The following is a 19,268-nucleotide window of genomic DNA, read 5'->3' on the forward strand; positions in this document are numbered from 1 at the left end:
ATAACAAAAGCTCTTTCTTGGCCGGGCGCGGTGGCTCACGCCTGTAATCCCAACATTTTGGGAGGCTGAGGCGGGCGGATCACAAGGTCAGGAGATCGAGACCATCCTGACTAACACGGTGAAACCCCATCTCTACTAAAAATACAAAAAAAAATTAGCCGGGCCTGGTGACGGGCGCCTGTAGTCCCAGCTACTCGGGAGGCTGAGGCAGGAGAATGGCGCGAACCCAGGAGGTGGAGCTTTCAGTGAGCAGAGACGGTGCCACTGCACTGCAGCCTGGGCGACAGAGCGAGACTCCGTCTCAAAAAAAAAAAAACTCTTTCTTAATCTGTATTGAACTCATCTAGCCACTAACCTTGTTTCTTCAAAGTACACTACCGAAAAAGTATACCACTGAAAAGTCAAAAATCAAAGACCGTTCCTTACAATATTATTCTTAGTAGAAGCACTCCAAGATTTTACAACAGCAGCCTCATTTTCACTTATCTACTGCCTAATTATTTGAACTGATGATAAGAAAAGCTGCCCTATTTCATATTAAGGTAAATATAATCAATACAAATACTATGTGAAAAACATTTAAACTCTAATATCACCTTCCAATAAGAAAATGCTCATTCCATCCCAAAGATTCCATAATCAGGAAATCTATACTTCAAATCTTCATATAATCCCAGTTAGGGTAAAATCTCAATTCTTTTCCCACCCTCTAAAAAGAAACAGTTAACACAAAAAAGTAAAATCCACTTCTCTTGTTCACAAGCAGAAGTATATAGGAATAGAGAGAAAATATTACATATACTATCCCCTTACAACTAAGAAGATAAAATTATCAAATGTGGTTAAGCCCAGGATAGCCCTGGTTCTTTGTTCTATCAGAGACATTGATAGATCGTTAGGGGTTTTTTTTCCCTTAAATACAATATAACCCATGTTACTCAATGATTAAATTTCACACAATAAAACCTCTACTAATTATAGTCAACTGCAATGTTCCCTATTCATATTTCTGAAGAACCATTTTCCAACGGCAAGTCAATAGAAAATTTTAGATAACAGAACTAAATCAGCCAAAGAGCTAATGACCAGATTTCCTCATCACATGAAACTTTTTAGAATAAATCAAACATCAGAAAGTATCTCCTTGTCTTAATACAGACAAGCGCAGAGTGCTGAGTGGAACCAGATTCAAAGTCTGAATAAGTGACATAATTCCAATTTATTCAGTAACATGTTTTTCTTCTCCTAAGCACAATACAGCAAACGCTCCTGAGATGGCTGGAAGGAAAGGAAGCAGCGCACTTACTCATGACTGGAAATGGCTCTGAATGCTGTCCCAATCAGATATTAAACCAAAATCTGCTGTCCAAGGTTTCTCAGAGGAATACATGTCCTAGTAGGAAACAAAGAGAAAGAAATAGTATTTTCTAGAGGTCAATATTTAAAATAAAGTTTTCTTAAAGAAAATAAAGAAAATCATTTTGTTTCAAAAATATTCTACTATTTCCAAAAGAACTCTTGTGATCACCTATTAAATATAAAAGGTTATTAATCAACTTTTAGAATATCCTGTTGAATTCATGTTTTCCTTTTTTGAAATAAGTTACTTCAAATGTAAATGATATGTAGTAAGTAATCACCACATAGAAACTTATTAACAGGTGTCCTTTGTCTTCAACACTAAAAACATTTCTTCCCCATTCCCACCTAAGTAAATCACAGGTAGAAGGCACTCCATCTAGGGTAAATACAGCCCACATCATACCTGCTGAGTATATTTAGACTGCACATAAATGATTAATGTAAGACTTCAAATAAGGATCAGCAAAGTTACTGCTATAGACTTTCTCTAGTAATGAATATTTTCTTCATTATAAAAGTAATATGGGTTCATTGTTTTAAAAACAAAAAGAATAACAATAAGGTAAACTTCTCTCATAACACATTACCCTAACCCCTACGTCTACCCAATCATTTGGGACATATTTCCTTTCAAGCCATTTTTTTCTAAGTATTTTAAAAATATACTGGATACTACACATAAAATTTTGTACTTGTTCCTTTCCACTTAAGAGCATAACATAAAACATCAACTTGTGTTAGTATTAATACAAACTTAACACTTTGCTAAGATTTACTTTATAAATCTTCCTTTCTTAATTACTGTATTTCTAAAATATTAATATAGGTATAAATATTAATGCTATATTTAAACATAACCATGGATGCACAAATGCCTACCTAAATCTAACATATAAAATTCCACAGATAAGATCAGACTCAACAAAATGTACACCTGTACTACCTCACATGTAGTTTCCTTCATAAACAAAGAAGCTACTTCTTCCAATCACAATAGGTGATGGTTATTTTCTAAATCAATTAAGAAAACAGTACACTACTACTAGAGACCTCTGCTTTAGAATCAAAGTTAGGGAAATACTTTTTGAAGAAATACTGCTTGCCACATCTATATACTGTACTTGCATCATGTAATATACATGAGAAGTATTTCATTTGCAGAATGAAAACAGACTGCATCAGCACTTATGTGCGCAGCATGGCCCGCACACTGTAATTAGCATGGCAAAGAATCACAGTGCTGCCACATAATACCTTGAGCCCCAATCCACATGCTTTCCTCTTTATCTGTCCACTTAAATGATTTCCATTTCCAGATAATGCAATTATCCCAAAGGAAATGAGAAGTTGTATGGAAAATCTAAAACATATAACCCACATGCTAGTTTTAGAATACATGATGAAAGTTTCTCACAAGAAATATACTTTCTTGATGGTGCTTAACTGACTATTTAGATTTGTTTTCCTGCCTAGGAAACTCTGAGGTAGGACATGTGGACCTGTAGCATGCCGACTGCTGACAAGGCAAGACAGTCTCGTGTTACAAATAAGGCAGGATTAAACGTTCACAGATGACCCAAGAGTTCACTTAAATTTATACTTGTAGAGTCTAGTCTCTGTGACCAGGGACTTTTCTCTTTATGTTTATATAAAAATTTTTAATCTTAAATTTAAAACTCCTAAATGGTAACATTAAAGCACCTTGTGCAATGTAGCACACTGCTTCCTGCCTATAACCAAAAGGAGCCAAAGAAATACTTATTCAAGGATTTCAGTTCTTAAGACATCAAGAGTTTTCTCAGCACCAAAAATAGTAACCTCAAAAACACCAGTATAATAAAACTTATAAACACTAGACTTATAATCTTACCATCTGAGGTAATAAATGTACACAAATTTTATAGTTTACAAAACTAAATAATGCATGTTTTGGAATGTCATGGAGTAGTTCTTAGAAACATTTATAAATGACATAACTGAAGTCACACGTTCAGGATTCTTTATTTACACTAATCACAGCTTTAAAATATAGATCCTCCAACCTACTTTCTTTTTTTCTTTTTCTTTTTTTTTTTTTTTTTGAGACGTAGTCTCGCTCTGTCGCCCAGGTTGGAGTGCAGTAGCTGGGACTACAGGGATCTGCCACCATGCCCGGCTAATTTTTTGTATTTTTCATAGAGACAGCATTTCACGGTGTTAGCCAGGATGGTCTCCATCTCCTGACCTCGTGATCCACCCACCTCGGCCTCCCAAAATGCTAGGATTACAGACCTGAGGCACCATGCCCAGCCCCTCCGACCTACTTTCAAAGTAAGGAGTCTACCAATTGTTATATGGAACAAGGTAGTTGAGCAGCACACAGGATAAAATATTTAGACTCCCTTTCTCCTCCCCTAAATGCTACTTTTGCACTAAACATACAGAGGTGAAAGAAGAAAAACCTTACTTTCTGTTTTTCACACCATCCAACAGGGAAAAAGTAATGTCTTAAACCCATAATTTCACATCAAATTATATTGGGATATTTCTGCAAAAATTGGCCTTTCATCTCATTTTCCAGGTACTCTAAGTCTAAGGGCGTGGCCATATGACTTGCTGGAATGGTTCTAACTGGAGGCTTGAGGAGCACTGAGGCAGCCTGCCTTCCCTTGTGCTCCTACACGCAGCACAAGAAATGTATGCCCCAGGTAGCGATGGCCCACAATGAATAAATACCTGACATGTAACTGAAGCCAACCCGCAGCTTACAGCCAAACCCAGCCAAACTCAACAGAGAGCGTAGACCAGTGGGCCAGAAAGAAACGTCTGGTGTTGTGCACTGAAAGTTTGCAGTCATTACACAGCATTATTACAGCCAAAGATGACTAATACAGACAGTAAAGATAGTAATTTTAAATCCAAATTTAAAAATTTTCTAGTTAAAAAGACTATTTTAAAAGTCTAGCCATATTTCATAAGAAATACACCTAAATCAGCAAAACACATAAAGGTGAGAAATAAGCATTAAAAATGTTTATCAGGCTGGGCACGGTGGCTCACGCCTATAAATCCCAGCACTTTGGGAAGCCGAGGCAGGTGGATCACGAGGTCAGGAGTTCAAGACCAGCCTGGCCAACATGGTGAAACCCTGTCTCTACTAAAAATATAAAAATTAGCTGGGCATGGTGGCAGCCGCCTGTAATGCCAGCTACTGGAGAGGCTGAGGCAAGAGAACTGCTTGAGCCTGGGAGGTGGAGGCTGCAGTAAGCCAATATCGCACCACTGCACTCCAGCCTGGGCAACAGAGCAAGACTCTATCTCAAAGAAAAAAAAAAGCTTATCAGGCAAACACTAACCAAAGGAGAGACGTGGCTATAGAAAGTCTTTCATGTGTGCTAAGATATATACTGAAAAATGTTCATAGCAATGCTATTCATAATAGCAAAAAAACTGAAATTTCCATCAACAAAAGGGTAAGTAATGATATCATATTTATATAATCAAGTATTATGAAGCAGGGAAATGAATGAACTATGGGTATGCACATCAACAAATATCACAAGTATTACTGATATATACTTATTATATATACTGTACACACATACACACACACACACACACGTAAAGATACCACTTATGTAACAGTCCAAAATATGTATAATTAACAATATGTTGTTAAGAGACATACACATATGTAACATACTATAAAGAAAAGCAAAGGAATGCCAGAGCCCACAGTGATGCCGATGGTTTCCTCAAGCCAGTGGTAGGATGGAGGCAGAGAGAGGTGATCCAGGAGGGTACTGGGAATGTTCTTTCACTTAAACTGAGGAGAGGATGGGATGGACATCATTATGTCAGTCTTTATGTAACATATTACACATAGTCTTTGTATGAATATAATATTTTACAGTATTTTAATATGAAAAACCAAAACTTTTCCAATGAAATTCAGAAAGGAAATTATAAAAGTAACATTAATATATGTAACCACATATATAAAGGGGTTAAATGCATTTACAATCTGCAAGCCATGCTTAAGAGGCCAAAAGAGTTGTAGTGGTTCATTTGTTCCTTAAAAGTAAAAGACAAATACAAGTGATAGCCGTTCCAACACAAATTGCAAGATAGCTTTTATGTGAAGACTGATGATTATACATTATCTATGTGGAGAAGGAGCTGGCTAACCAAGAGTTGTATCATTTGTGCTGTCTAATCTCAGCTGTCTGACCACTAAAGCTTCTGATCTCACCTTCACAGCTGTATAATCCCAGCTCATTTCTTCACAGAAATTCCTAGATCCTGTTTTTCTAAGTTGCTATTTAGTGAACTGTCCTACCCCCTAAAAAAGAAAGAAAAAAAAAGAAGAAAATGTCCTTCATTGATGTATTATTTGTAATAGCAACATATATACATATACATACATATACACACACACACACGTCCAAATAACAAGGGATTGACTAAATTATTAATTCACATTTAATAGATTCTCATGTACTCATTTAAAATGTCTTAAAGAAATTCAATGACAATGAATGAATGAACAACGAGCAACGTATTTAACGCAACTTTCTCATCAAGTCAGAAAGAAAAAAGCATCAGAAATGATGCCTCAACCAAGCTACATTTGTTTCCTCAAAGGCTATAACTCAATACTTAAATGATTAATGTTCTGTTTTTAAATTTAAAACAGGCAGATAATGACATAGATAACAGGAAGGATTTACTATGTATAATATATAATATGTATTACAATAAATATATAATGTATAATGCATAATAAATCTTACTATTCATTCAGTAAGTATTTACTGAGTAGCTATTATGAGCCAGGCAGTCTACTAGGCACCGCAGACACTGCCGAGAACAAAGCCAAGTCTCTCACATCATGGAATGTACAGCACAGTAATTTCAGTACCCTCCTTCCTTCATTGAGATTCACGGTTCATTAGTTCAAATATATGTCAGGGCAGATTCCCAGGTGCTGGTTGAGAATCCCAAATCTAAACTTTCTGAAATCAGACACGTTTTGAGCACTGACGTGACACTCAAAGGAAACGCTCATTAGGGCACTTTGGATTTCATTTTTGGGATGCTCAACTGGTATAATGCAAATATTCCAAAATCTGAAAAAATCTAAAACCTGAAACACTTCTGGTCCCAAGCATTTCAGGTAAGAGATACTCAACCTGTCATATCTTCTCATTAGAAATTATTTCAGTTAATAGTAAAGTCATTATTCACTAACAGAGAAAGTCTCAACACTGTACTTTCACAGTTCTTATGCTTTCCCTAAAGAATGCTCTTGCTGCAACCCCGTGAAACGTAACGTCACATTTCTACAGCTTTAAGTATTTTCTCAGCACAAAAGTAAAGCAAATCTTCTGTCATTGCTAGAGAGAAAGGAGGTTTGTTTACGCTATTCACTAAATCAACAAAGTACTTCCTGCTAATAAGATCAAAGAATGAGATGGGCCTAAGAGCAAAATGAGCAATCATTTGGTTTCATCGGTTTCTTTACACTTGTATGTTAATGAGGCATGAGATAAGAATGAGGTCAAATTTCCCCTTCCACAGGTAGGTTTCCAGACAGACTTCTGAAATCCGAGTAGGTTTATACTGGTCAACATGACAACTTCCGGGTATTTAGGAAAACAAATGTCCATTCCAAGTCTTCCCTACTTCTATCAGTTACAGAGTCAGGGCCTTTTAAAAATAACCTATAATTAGTTTACATGGTATATGTGCCTAATCTACTTGATACATCATATCAGAACTGCACATAATGCCTGTGCTCCATAGATAAAAGTTAAAATGAAGGATACAATATATCTGGTGTTCAGGAGTCTGACATCATTTTAAAAGTCAGTTAAAAATTCCAGACTGCCAACTGTAACAATAAGCACTATAGCAGACACCATGAAAAATACAAAGAAAAGAGTAAATAATTCCAGGCCCTATCTTCAAAAATCTATATTTAATTGTATTCTAAATACAAGAATGTATTCATCTATTCATTTAATAGATATTAATTCAGCTCCACAACACGCAAAAACTGCTCAAGGGCCTTGGGATACAACAATCAAGACAAGCTTGCTTCCAGCCATCTGCAGCTAACAGAACATATTCAGAATAAAAGTGCTAAGGGCAACCAGAGTGACAGTCAAGGCTATATAAAGGCCCTGTGCTGAGTGAAAATCGGAAAACTTATGGACCAAGAGGTGTAAATACACACAGGTGAAGAGAGGAAAATTCCTGTAGGATGTCAATAAAACTGGAATTCAGCAGTACAATGGTGGACTACAAGCCTTGCAGGGAAATCACTCAACATATAGGAAGTCCTCAATGCAAATGTGTTACAACTCTGCCATTAACCAGCTCTAGGAATTCAGACCAAGTCACTTCACTTCCCTGACCCTCAGTTTCTTTGTGTGTAAAATGAGAGTTAAAATTTTCAGCCTACCTACCACTGAGAGTTGCTGTGGAATTATGCATAAAAGAGTGTGCTGTAAACTAAATATCTTATTTGGTTGGTTCACACGTTAGTACTGATCCATTTTTGGTCTCATAAAAGAAGAAAACTGAAACATAATTTTTAAGTTCTATTTTTAAGTTCTCTTTCTAGCACTGTATGATTTATTATCTTAAAACTAATTTTAATTCAATGGGTAACTCAGGTTCTAATTTCCTTAGCGGTATAAGTAAGATCAACCTAAATCATTACAGTAAACCAGCTAAAACAAGCTGGTCTAAAATGTTGGTTATATGTATTTTTTAATGGGGCAGATCCAACTATCACTTAAAAGAAAGTCAAAGAGACTACTGACAGTGAAGTAGTCAGAGGTAACCCCTCAGTTTCAGGGGAGAATTTGGATGGCATTCTTTTGGTAAGCCTCAATGAGGGCAAATCATCAACCCTGGAGGAAAAAAATTTTTTGTAATAGAATAAATGTTTCCCAAGCAAGTCTGGCGAATGAGCTCAGAATTCAAACTGATAATAAAACACTGGATCAAAATGTGATATAAACTGATAAGGGATACAACTCAGTATCTCCAAAAGACAATTTCTAAAAAATTCCAGAAATTTATCTTCAGCAATTACAGCAACAGAATCTCAGCACTACTTTGAAAACGTATTCTAAAATTCTGCTTTAAAAATTAGTGTACTGCTTCACAATCAGACCCTTCTACCTAAGAGATAAATAATAACTAATAAAATAATTATAATAATATGCTGTAATAAAAGGTAGTCCCTCTGTCTCTCAAAATATCTTCTCATACTATATTGCAGGAACTGAAACCAAGGAAAGTGAAACTGCAGATAAGGAGGACTACTGTATGTTATGTGAGTGATTACACAGTCAACTACATTTATAAAAATTCTTCAGAGTATACAGTTAAGATTAGTGTACATTATATGTGTATTCCTTATTTAATAAAAGGAGGAAGGATATCAAACAGCTAACAAGACAGTGAGAAACTACCAGCCACCATCCGAAGAGAAGACAGAAATCTGAAATAGAAAGCAAGGCATCTCGAGGCTTCTTTAGGTAAACGTTTGCCTAATCGAAGAGGTGCCTAAGAGTCTAAACCACACTTTGGCAGTCTTCAAGGCTAGGAGGACAAAATGTCAGAGTACAAGATCCACCAAGGGAGCCATCTATCTCTGCTTCAGAATAAGCAAAAAATTGAATCCCATGAGAAAGAAAAACTTAGAAGCAAACTAAACCAATTATTGCATAGACTCTCAACTTTTTATTAGAATAAAAGTGATCCCAAGTGTCTGGCAAAAGCAATGAAAAAAATCCTTATCTAACCTATAATGACTGCTAGAAACACTTTTTCAAACACAATGACCAGCACACAATCAAAGATAAGCAGGCATACAAGGAGATGAAACTCCTTGAGAAATAAAAGAGACCATAAAAATGTTATAGCACTCTGGGATATAGTTACTATGCTTACTGCATCCAAAGAAATATATGCAAAATCTAAAACTTTTGATAGGGAACTAGAAACTAGAAAAGTGGCAAAGCATATCTGAAAAATAACTAAATTGAAAGTCTAAATAAAAATGAAAAATCTAATAACCAAAATTTAAAACCCAGGGAATACAAATTAAAACCCAGGGAAGAGCAGATTAGAAATGAAGACTAACTTAGTCCTGGAAGGTAGCCTGAAGAGAATATTCAGAACAAAAAAGATACAAAAAGATGAAAACAACACCACAGAGGCAAAATACACAGAGGATTCAGGGAGAAAATCTAACACTGAATAACTGAGCTCCCAGAAAGATTAAGCAAGAGAATAGGGAAAAGCAGTATCTGAAGAGAGAGTGGCTGAGAACTTGCCAAAACTGACGAAAGACATCAAGTCACAGTATCAAAATACCCCATATATCTCAAACAAGAAATGGTGCAAGAGGGAGGGGAGGAGGAAAATAGAAACAGAAAGAGACAGAAAAATCATCTCAAAGCCAAAGACAAAATGAAAACCATAAAAACAGCCTGAGAAAGAAACAAATTAGCAACAAAGAAGGAATAAACTGCAGCTGACTTCTGAATAGAAACAATCCAAAATATTAAAGAATCTCTCCAGAAGACTTACCTAGAATTCTACATCCAGCAAAATATATCTTTCAAGAATGTAGATGAAATAAAGATACTCTTAAACAAACAAGTTAGAAAACTTGTCAATATTAGATCCACTCTGAAGAAATACTAAATGGTATCTTTAGGCAGAAAGATAATTATTCCAGATGGAAGGTCAGGTAATGTAAGAAAGAATGAGGAAAATGAAATGCAGTTAAGTCTAATTAAATAATAACAGCATAAAACAACAGAAATACATCTGTGGGGTTTAAAATATGCATGCATCTTAAAACAAGGCAATAAAATGTAATAAGAAAGGAAATTGAATGTAAATGTTTTTAAAGGTCTTGCATTATTTACTGCATTATCTAGAAAAAGGGTGAAAGTCTCAATATTACACTTTGATAAATCAAGAATATATATTAAAATGTAAGTGAACACTAAAGGAATAGTACAAGAATATGTAATCCCAACCTAAAAAATGAAAAAACAGAAAAATTATTTTTAAGAAATCAATTCAAAATAAAGCTAAAAAATTAAAAATGAACATAGAAGAGGTGAAGACAGATTTTGAAATTTTTTCTTTTTTTTTTTTTTTGACACGGAGTTTTACTCTGTCGCCAGGCTGGAGTGCAGTGGTGTGATCTCGGCTCAGTGCAAGCTCCATCTCTCGGGTTCAAGTGATTCTTGTGCCTCAGCCTCTGAGTAGCTGGGACCACAAGCGTACACCACCATGCCCCACTAATTTTTGTATTTCTGGTAGAGACGGAGTTTCACCATGTTGGCCAGGCTGGCCTCAAACTCCTGGCCTCATGTGATCCACCCACCTGGGCCTCCAAAGTGCTGGGCTTATAGGAGTGAGCTATCACACCTGGCCAAAATTAATTTTTAAGCACTACTGCAATAAAGAGTTATTATAGGCCAATTCATTATTTTTTAATATGGGCACCAGGGAAATACACAAAAAACACATAGCTCATACATATATACCTAACTTTTATAAATTTTAGCCTGCACATCTATCCAATTTTTTTCCATTGTGACTGACTTCAAAATCTTATTTCACCTTATCTTACCACAGATATGCCAATGGACATTAAATGTCCAAAAACCAAACAAAAAGAAACAAGAACAAAAAACCTAGAGCCAACTGACTTATAAATACTGCCTTAATTCTATAATAAAATATCAACCAGGCAAAGTGGCTCACAACTGCAATCCCAGCACTTTGGGAGGCTGAGGCAGGAGGATCACTTGAGCCTAGGAATTCAAGACCAGCCTGGGCAACATGGAGAAACCTCATCTCTACCAAAAAAATACAGAAATTAGCTGGGCATGGTGGCACATGCCTGTAGTCCCAGTTACCTGGGAGGGTGAGGTGGGAGAATCGCTTGAGCCTGGAAGGCAAAGGCTGCAGTGAGCTGAGACTGCTCTACTGCAGTCCAACCTGGGTGACAGGGTGAGACCCTGTCACAGGAAAAGGAAAAAATAGTAATAATAATAATTTGCCATCACTGATCTACATAACATTACTAACAGCAAAACTAATACATTAAGAAGATTAAAAATAATATTCTTTCATTTAGTTCATTTAAAATGTTACTTTAAATTTTTAATTCACTGGCTGACTCAATGAAAGGAAAATTCCAGGATAAAATTTTAAGTTTTTCTACAGTCATATCAATGTCAGCAAGACACAGGTGTAATGTGTACCTCTATCCCAGAGTAACTAAATAATCTCTTTAGAGCTAAGAACACTTAAAAACAAGATATGAAACTCCAGAGTAACTCCTGATCTTTCTGTAGGCAAATGAAAACTACTTGCCACTTACTGAAGATTTGTATTTTAGGGTGGATTGCTACTACAGTTTTTTGAGAGGTGGTCCAAGCTCTTCAAAGAGAAAATGGAACCAAAATGAAACCAAGACTATCCTGATATTACAAAGCATCTCTGTAAGTAAATCAAAGAATATTTTATTTAACATTTAATCCCAGTCTTACAGCTATCAAAACTAACAAGTAATCCAATGCAGAGTTATAAAAGTGGACATCAAAGCGTGTCAAGAGTCACTCCCAGGTCTGGTATGGATACAGACGAGTAGAATGACTTCCCTTCTCTAATGGCTATGGAACAAAGCTGAGCTGCTTCATTCAGATGATCCAAGAACAGCGCCAAGGGCCTTCTCTACATAACCAACAGTGACTGCTCATGGGCTATGGACGGAACTCATACAGAAGCAGCTTATTTAACCTTCCCAATCTCTTCAGTGACTGTGAACAAGCTCTTCTCTCACCCTCAAAGTTTCCCACACACCCTCCTCTTTTTTTCAGCCAGCTATCTCTGCCTCATCTTCAGGTCTTACAAGTCGCTTCCTCAGGGGACTTGCCCTGACTCCCTCAAAACCAAGTTAGGTTCCCTAGGTATGGGTTTTATAGCTCCCTGTACTTCACATCAAAGGACTCATCCCACGTGTTGAAAACGAAGTACCTAACACAAAGTCCTGGGGTACACAGAAGGCACTCAAAAAATAATGGTTGAATAAACACGTTTGAATTTACGATCCTCCCCAATTTTACAAAGAAATGAGCTTTTAAAAATTGAGTCATTTGCATAAGGTGATACGACCTGAAACTAGCATAGACCAGTTGAGAATCCAAGTCTCTGTCGCTCCAATTCCCATGCTTAAATCTCATGTACTACATGGACGTGTGCTACAAGTTGGATTTCTTTTCAATTATTATTCTTACCGTGACTTCCACTGTAAATACAGGAGTCATCTGTTTAAGGGAAAAATGAGTCTCTCAATATAATGAAATCATATCTGACAATGGACTATGCTTTTCTTTTCTTTTTTTATTTGAGACAGAGTCTCACTCTGTGGCCCAGGTTGGAGTGCAGTGGAGCGATCTCCGCTCACTGCAACTTCTACCTCCCAGACTCAAAGGATTCTCCTGTCTCAGCCTCCCGGGTAGCTGGGATTACAGCAGTGCACCACTACCGCCCAGCTAATTTTTGTATTTTTAGTAGAAACGGGGGTTTCAGCATGTTAGCCAGGCTGGTCTTGAACTCCTGACCTCAAATGATCCATCTGCCTCGGCCTCCCAAAGTGCTCAGATTACAGGCATGAGCCACTGCAACCCACCAGTCTATGCTTTTCAAAAATCACACTGAAGGAACAAACTATAACTTTCTGGTAATTAGAGGTCTGCATTGCACTAGTTACAAAGTAAGAATGGTTAAAAAAAAATCGTTACAGTGAAATTGTGAACATAAACCAGAATTGTAATCACTTGTCTCGTTCTCGCTACCTGAAGTGGCAATTCCCAAAGCTATCCTATTCTACTACATTAACATTCCTCATACTTTCTAATCAGAGTAATTTTGTTTGTTTTCAATTTGCTACTAGCTTGAACTCATTGGCCTCTTTTTCACCCATCTTAGCTGGCTACAAAATGTAACAAGGACTTGACACACATGGTGGCAAAGATGGACCAAGGCAACCCTTGCTTGGCATTGGAGACTCAGGTTGGATCTGCTGGGGTGAGTAGTTCTCTTGGTTCCCTATAACGCCAGAGGATGATCAATCACCTAACAGTGACAAATCTGACACTTTTACTTACTGGCTTGTTTAACCAAAGTCAGTCCCCAGTAGGAGCTATTTGCATGTCAAAACATTATTAAAATTGGTAATGGACTAGTCTTACCAGAAACAAGTACAACAGAGAGTCTGGCTGCATAGCTAAAAACTAAGTAGGCACCAAAACTGAGGCTCAGGGCCCAAATTCTTAATATTTGGCAAAGGATGTTTCTTTGAGTGCCTTTGTAATAACTCATTAATTCTCTCTCTATACATAATCAGCAAAGGAATTTCTGTTAACTAAGGATACCTGCACTTGCAATTAGGATTTCTTCCTTTCAAAGTTAACTTATACTTTTATTAGTATAATTTTTTTTCTATTTGGACATTTTAATTGTCTACGTAGAATACAACATGGCATCAACATCCATTTTAAGTAACGAACTACACTATGTTTACAAATGTTGTTATAAAAGAATGGCAAACCAGGAAATATTTTTGTTAATTTTAGGGTCTGACTGAACCAGAAATAAAAGCAAATAAACCACTGTTCACTTGCTGCTGGCTAATTTATTCTTATTAAGATGACTTCAGGAAAGAAAAAAGAACACTGACTTCCTCCTGAAGGAACTTCCCAGAGACTCAATATAGGAGGGAGTTGGCCAGGGTGATCTCTAAAGTTCTGTGTAACTTTTCTAAGCTATGAAATATTAAATATCTATCCCAAAGGTGTAATTATTTTTATAAAAGGATTAATACAGGATTGAAACCATTTTCTTTCAACAAGCAACATACTTAAGACGGCGTCCTCACTTTTTTTTTTTTTTCCATTCGTCTCGCACTATTTCCAATGACTGGGTACGGCCCTAATTCAACAAGCCTTCCCAGTCCAAAGAAGGCATGCTGAAGTCTACGGTCTAAAAAGCATCTATCTGCGGATTAAATGTTGGGAAAGAAAGGGATAAGGGTGGGGGGTGGGGAGAGACAACATTTTCAAATTACAGAAACGTGCACCCATGGATTCCTACGCGTCCCGCATTTTCTAGCAGTAAAACACCTGCGAGGAACCGTTCTCACGCATTACAAATGCCGCACCAGCCTAGGGTTGTGAGCACCAAACTATTTTGCAAACTTTGCAAAGGCGCACGGATTTCCAAGACTTGCAAATCTCTTATTCGCCCCATCCTCCCCTCGCCTGGTCCAAACAAAGTTCCGCGGCATCAAGGCAGTCATTTAAAGGCACGAAGTTTGCCCGGGTCCTGCCCACTGGGGCTCGGGAGACGCGACCGAAACTTGCGAGGGAGACGCGCCTGGCCGGGATCGCAGCTCACTCGGGGAGGCAGTCGCCGGGTTCCACCCCCGGGCCTCCCCGCACCCCGCGCGGCGCCCCCAGCCCGCCCATCGCCCCGCGGACCCCACGCTCCGGGCGCGGGGACACACAGGCAGCCCCCGCACTGTGCCCGAGCTGCCCCCCAGGGCCGAGCCGCGAACCGCAGCCGCGTCCCCTCCTCCCGGGGCCGGGAATGGCGGCGTCCGGCTCCCCGGGGCCAACTCCGAGTCCCGGCCCGGGGAGGACGCCCGCGGAGCCCGCCGCCGCCGGCCCCTCGCGGCGGGAGCTGAGGAATGGAAGTTACCTCAGTACGGTCCCGACTGCTAGGCTGTGGGCAGCGGACAGAGCTGGCGGTCCCGGGCGGCCGAGCAGATCCGGCGCGGCGCGGCGCGGCGCGGCGCGGCGGCGGCTACCGCAGTGCCCTCCGCCCCATTGTTTCCCTTCCAAGAGGATCCCGGCGAAGCCGAGCCCGGGAACCAGGAAGTTCCCCGGCGCGACACCTCCTGCCGCCGCTATGGAAACGGCCCCCGCCTCCTAGGGCGGCTCGCCCGGGACCCCGCCTCCGCGCCTCCGGCCCCGCCCGCCTCACCGGCCGCCGCCAACCGTCACCGCAGCGGCCGCGGCCGCCGCCATATTGGCGCGGCCCCGGGCGGCCCCTTCCCGGCGGCACGTGCGCTCCGCTCCCGCACTCCCGCCGTGCGCGCTCCCGCCCGCCTCGGGGACGCGCGCCCAGGGCTGCAGGTGCCCGGAGCCCCTCGGCGGGAAGCGGGCGCTGGAAGCCCAGGACCCAAAGCAGGGCTTCGGGACACGCAAACGAGCGACATTGGCGTGTCCAGCCGGCAGGTCAGAGGATAGCAGAGACGTAGGGAGGTCAGCTGAGTAGGGGGCGAGCCTGGCCTCCTACTGGTCTCCGGAGCCAGCCTGGCTTTTTTTTTTTTTTTTCATTTCTGCCTCAACTACTTACCAGGTGTCAGCCCTTGGACACTTTTCCCTGTGCCTCAGTTTCTTCATCTGTAAAGTGGAATGATAATAGGACCTGCCTCATGGGGCTGTCCTGGAACAAGCGAGTGCTTGGTAGTAAGTGCAAAGCAATCATCTGCTCAATAAAATGCCATTGCTACTGACACAGGTGACACTGCTGTCATTTTTCAGGAACTTAGGCTAAGCGTTCACATCAGCACTACTTTAAGTAGGCTACTGTGTAGATCCCATTGCTGCTTCAAGCTTCTCAAATGTTCATCACTGTCCCATCTTTCTGTAGGTCAACTTTCCTTTTTTACATCGTGGAAATTGTCAGGAGTTTTAATCTCCAAAGCCTCCCATTAAGGGGTGCCATAAAAAGATGAATGATGTAAACTTCCCAAAGCCGTAATTAGCTGACAGTTAAATGATTGATTCAATCGAAGCTAGAAAAGTTAGGGTGTGCAAGTAACTAAAAGGCTTCCTGTCCTTGATTCCAGGAACTAGAATTACTGAACCTGGCAACCCTGCACTGTGCCTTTTATCTCTCTTTTCCAGCTGGTGAAAACTGACACGAAGAAACTGAATGCTGCGCCCAATATCTCACAGAAGGGGTGGAAGGAGGAGGCAGGGTCACAGGCTCTTTGCTAGCACCCAAACTTTGAGAACTGTGACTCAGATTAGGTTTGGTCTCTAAGGCTCCTTCTAGCTCTCAAGTGTGGTAATCTTAACGACAGGGATACCCAGCAATACAGTCTGAGAAATTCATCCTTAGGCAATTTCCTGATTGTGCGAACATCATAGAGTATATTTACACAAACCTAGATAGTAGAGCCTCCTACACACCTAGGCTATAAGGTGTGACATTGCTCCTAGGCTACAAACCTGTTCTGCATGTGACTATACTGAATACTGTAGGCAAGTGCAATACAATGGGAAGAATTTGTGTATTTCAACATAGACAAGGTAACACATTGGGCTATAATGTTACCATGGCTATGACATCGCTAGTCCATAGGAATTTTTCAGCTCCATTATAACCTTATGGGACCACCATCGCATGTGCAGTCCATCGTTGACCAAAACGATGTTATGTGGCACATGACTGTGTATACGCTGTTTAAGAAAATACAAATTTATACTTCCTTTTGGGGCTTCTTTTATTCATTTAAACCAGGTTTCTGAAGACTAGTATTTATTTTTAGGATCCTGATACCAAAATGGCGTAACTCATTTAATACATGAATTGAGGGGCTAAAAGCAGACCAGAGTTATTTTCAACAACCAAATACTTCTCCGAAAGTTACAGGATTCCCAGGTTAGCAATCACCCAGACTGGGCTATTCTCAATTCCTGACAGGAAAGAGCCCTCACTCGTATCTCTTTGTAGCCCCTGCTGGACCCAGCAGATTGCTTTGCACATAAAAAGTCCTCAGTAAATGCTTACTGAATTAAATTGCTATGATTGTGGTCTCCCATTACTAAAGGAGACCTTGGAACCACAGAGATGCTCAAGAGACATCAGTCTTGGGAGGCCAAGGTGGGCAGATCACTTGAGGTCAGGAGTTGAAGACCAGTCTGGCCAACATGGTGAAACGCCGTCTCTACCAAGAAATACAAAAATTAGCTGGGCTTGGTGATGTGTCCCTGTAGTCCCAGCTACTCAAGAGGCTGAGATGCGAGAATCACTTGAACCCGGGAGGCCGAGGCTGCAGTGAGCTGAGATCGCACCCCTGGACTCCAGCCTGGGTGACAGAGACCCTGTCTCAAAAAAAAAAAAAAGACAGTCAAGGGACATGATTGCAGACATCATGGATGAGAACCCAAAGTCACTAGTTAATGAATTAATGGGATTTTGGATGGACAACCCTGGCCCCAGGCTTACTTGGCAAAATAAACTGGAAATTTCAGATACGTTTTTTCCGTAAATTATATGGCTAATTTTGAAAACACTGTTTTGGACTTGATTATGAGCACCCCGTCTCAATTTTATACTTTCATAATAGCACTCTGACTCTATGGTATTATTACAGTTCAGAAATCCCCCAATTTTTTTCCCCAAGTCAAAGTGTCAACAGTGTCACCTCACCTGTACTTTGTCAATCCCTGTTCTAAACAATTATAGCTAGATTATATTCACTCCATGATTATATTCACTCTAACATGACATGCCAAATATTAAAATACCCTTCAACTGAAGGGAGGGTGAAAGCCATACAGCAGGAACGTAACAAAAAGTAAAAAGAAGTATGGTCTAACGATTTGTGTTACCATTTAAAATATTCCACAATACCAAAGGTTAGGACCACCTCTCGTCCATCATCATGGAATAAGAGAGATGGATATTTGCATTTCGTTTTTGCAAAAGTTATGTATTATGCTAATGACAATATTTAAAATCTTGCCAATGGTAAAAGTACAGGTTTAAATCCCCCACAGGATCCCATAATAACTAAGGCCAGAAGTACAATTTGTGATGACGACATAAGAACATAGAACATGGAGGAAAAAAATTCTCCAAAGCAAATTATCTCTCCTTCACTGTCATCTTCAAAATATGGATGAAAGGGTCAGGTCTTCGAGTCTCCTGTAAAGTGAGACTTTGAAATGTGACTCCATGGCCATTTGATTCATTTAATTTTTTTTAAGAGAGGTAGTTCCCTAAGGGAGGGATTTTTTTTTTTTAAATAAGGCTGTGGAAAGCATTGCAATGCTCATATTCATGCTCACCAGCCAGGGTAATTTCTGAAATCTCATGAGAAGCCAATGCTTTTCTATTGACTAGAAAAGTCAGCTCCAATGACACTACATATAACTATTCTTTACGGATGAAAAAAAGATCAGTCAACATCTGTGTGTAAGTGAAAAAGCAATGGGTAACCAATAGCCACATCCACACTGCTCATACACAAAGCTTTTTGGTTTCGTTTTGTTTTGTTTTTTTAGATAGAGTCTCGCTCTGTCACTCAGGCTGGAGTGCAGTGGCACAATGTGGGCTCATTGCAACCTCCACCTCCTGGGTTCAAGCGATTCTCCTGCTTCAGCCTCCCAAGTAGCTGAGACTAAAGGCATGTGCCATCATGCCTGGCTAATTTTTTGTATTTTTAGTAGAGACAGGGTTTTACTATGTTGGCCATGCTGGTCTCGAACTCCTGACCTCAGGTGATTCATCCACCTCGGCCTCCCAAAGTGCTGGGATTATAGGCATGAACCACCATGCCTGGCCCAAAGCCTTTAGTTTAAAAGAGAAGTTATTGATCGCAGTGTGAGAAAGAGGACCCCATGAAGAACTGTGAACCCAACATCGTAAGTAACACAGTTTGTTACCTATAACTCTGAGGTTGTATTATTTATTGGTGTGCTGAGTTTCTTTCTGATTCCCTATCTTTAGAATGTACATTCCATGAGACTGGGAAACTTATCTGTCTTCTGCCCTTCTCTATTCCTTGGTTCAGATCAGTATCT

At 39.7% G+C, this 19,268-nt stretch overlaps 1 pseudogene; it reads left to right on the top strand.

Annotated features, from left to right (window-relative positions):
* The first annotated feature begins 14,776 nt into the window (after nucleotides 1-14,776).
* On the top strand, nucleotides 14,777-15,967 carry LOC115936042 (uncharacterized; annotated as a pseudogene).
* The last annotated feature ends 3,301 nt before the right edge of the window (nucleotides 15,968-19,268 follow it).

The sequence above is a fragment of the Gorilla gorilla genome, chromosome 8 (genome assembly GCF_029281585.2).
Source record: "Gorilla gorilla gorilla isolate KB3781 chromosome 8, NHGRI_mGorGor1-v2.1_pri, whole genome shotgun sequence".
Classification (NCBI taxonomy): Eukaryota; Metazoa; Chordata; class Mammalia; order Primates; family Hominidae; genus Gorilla; species Gorilla gorilla.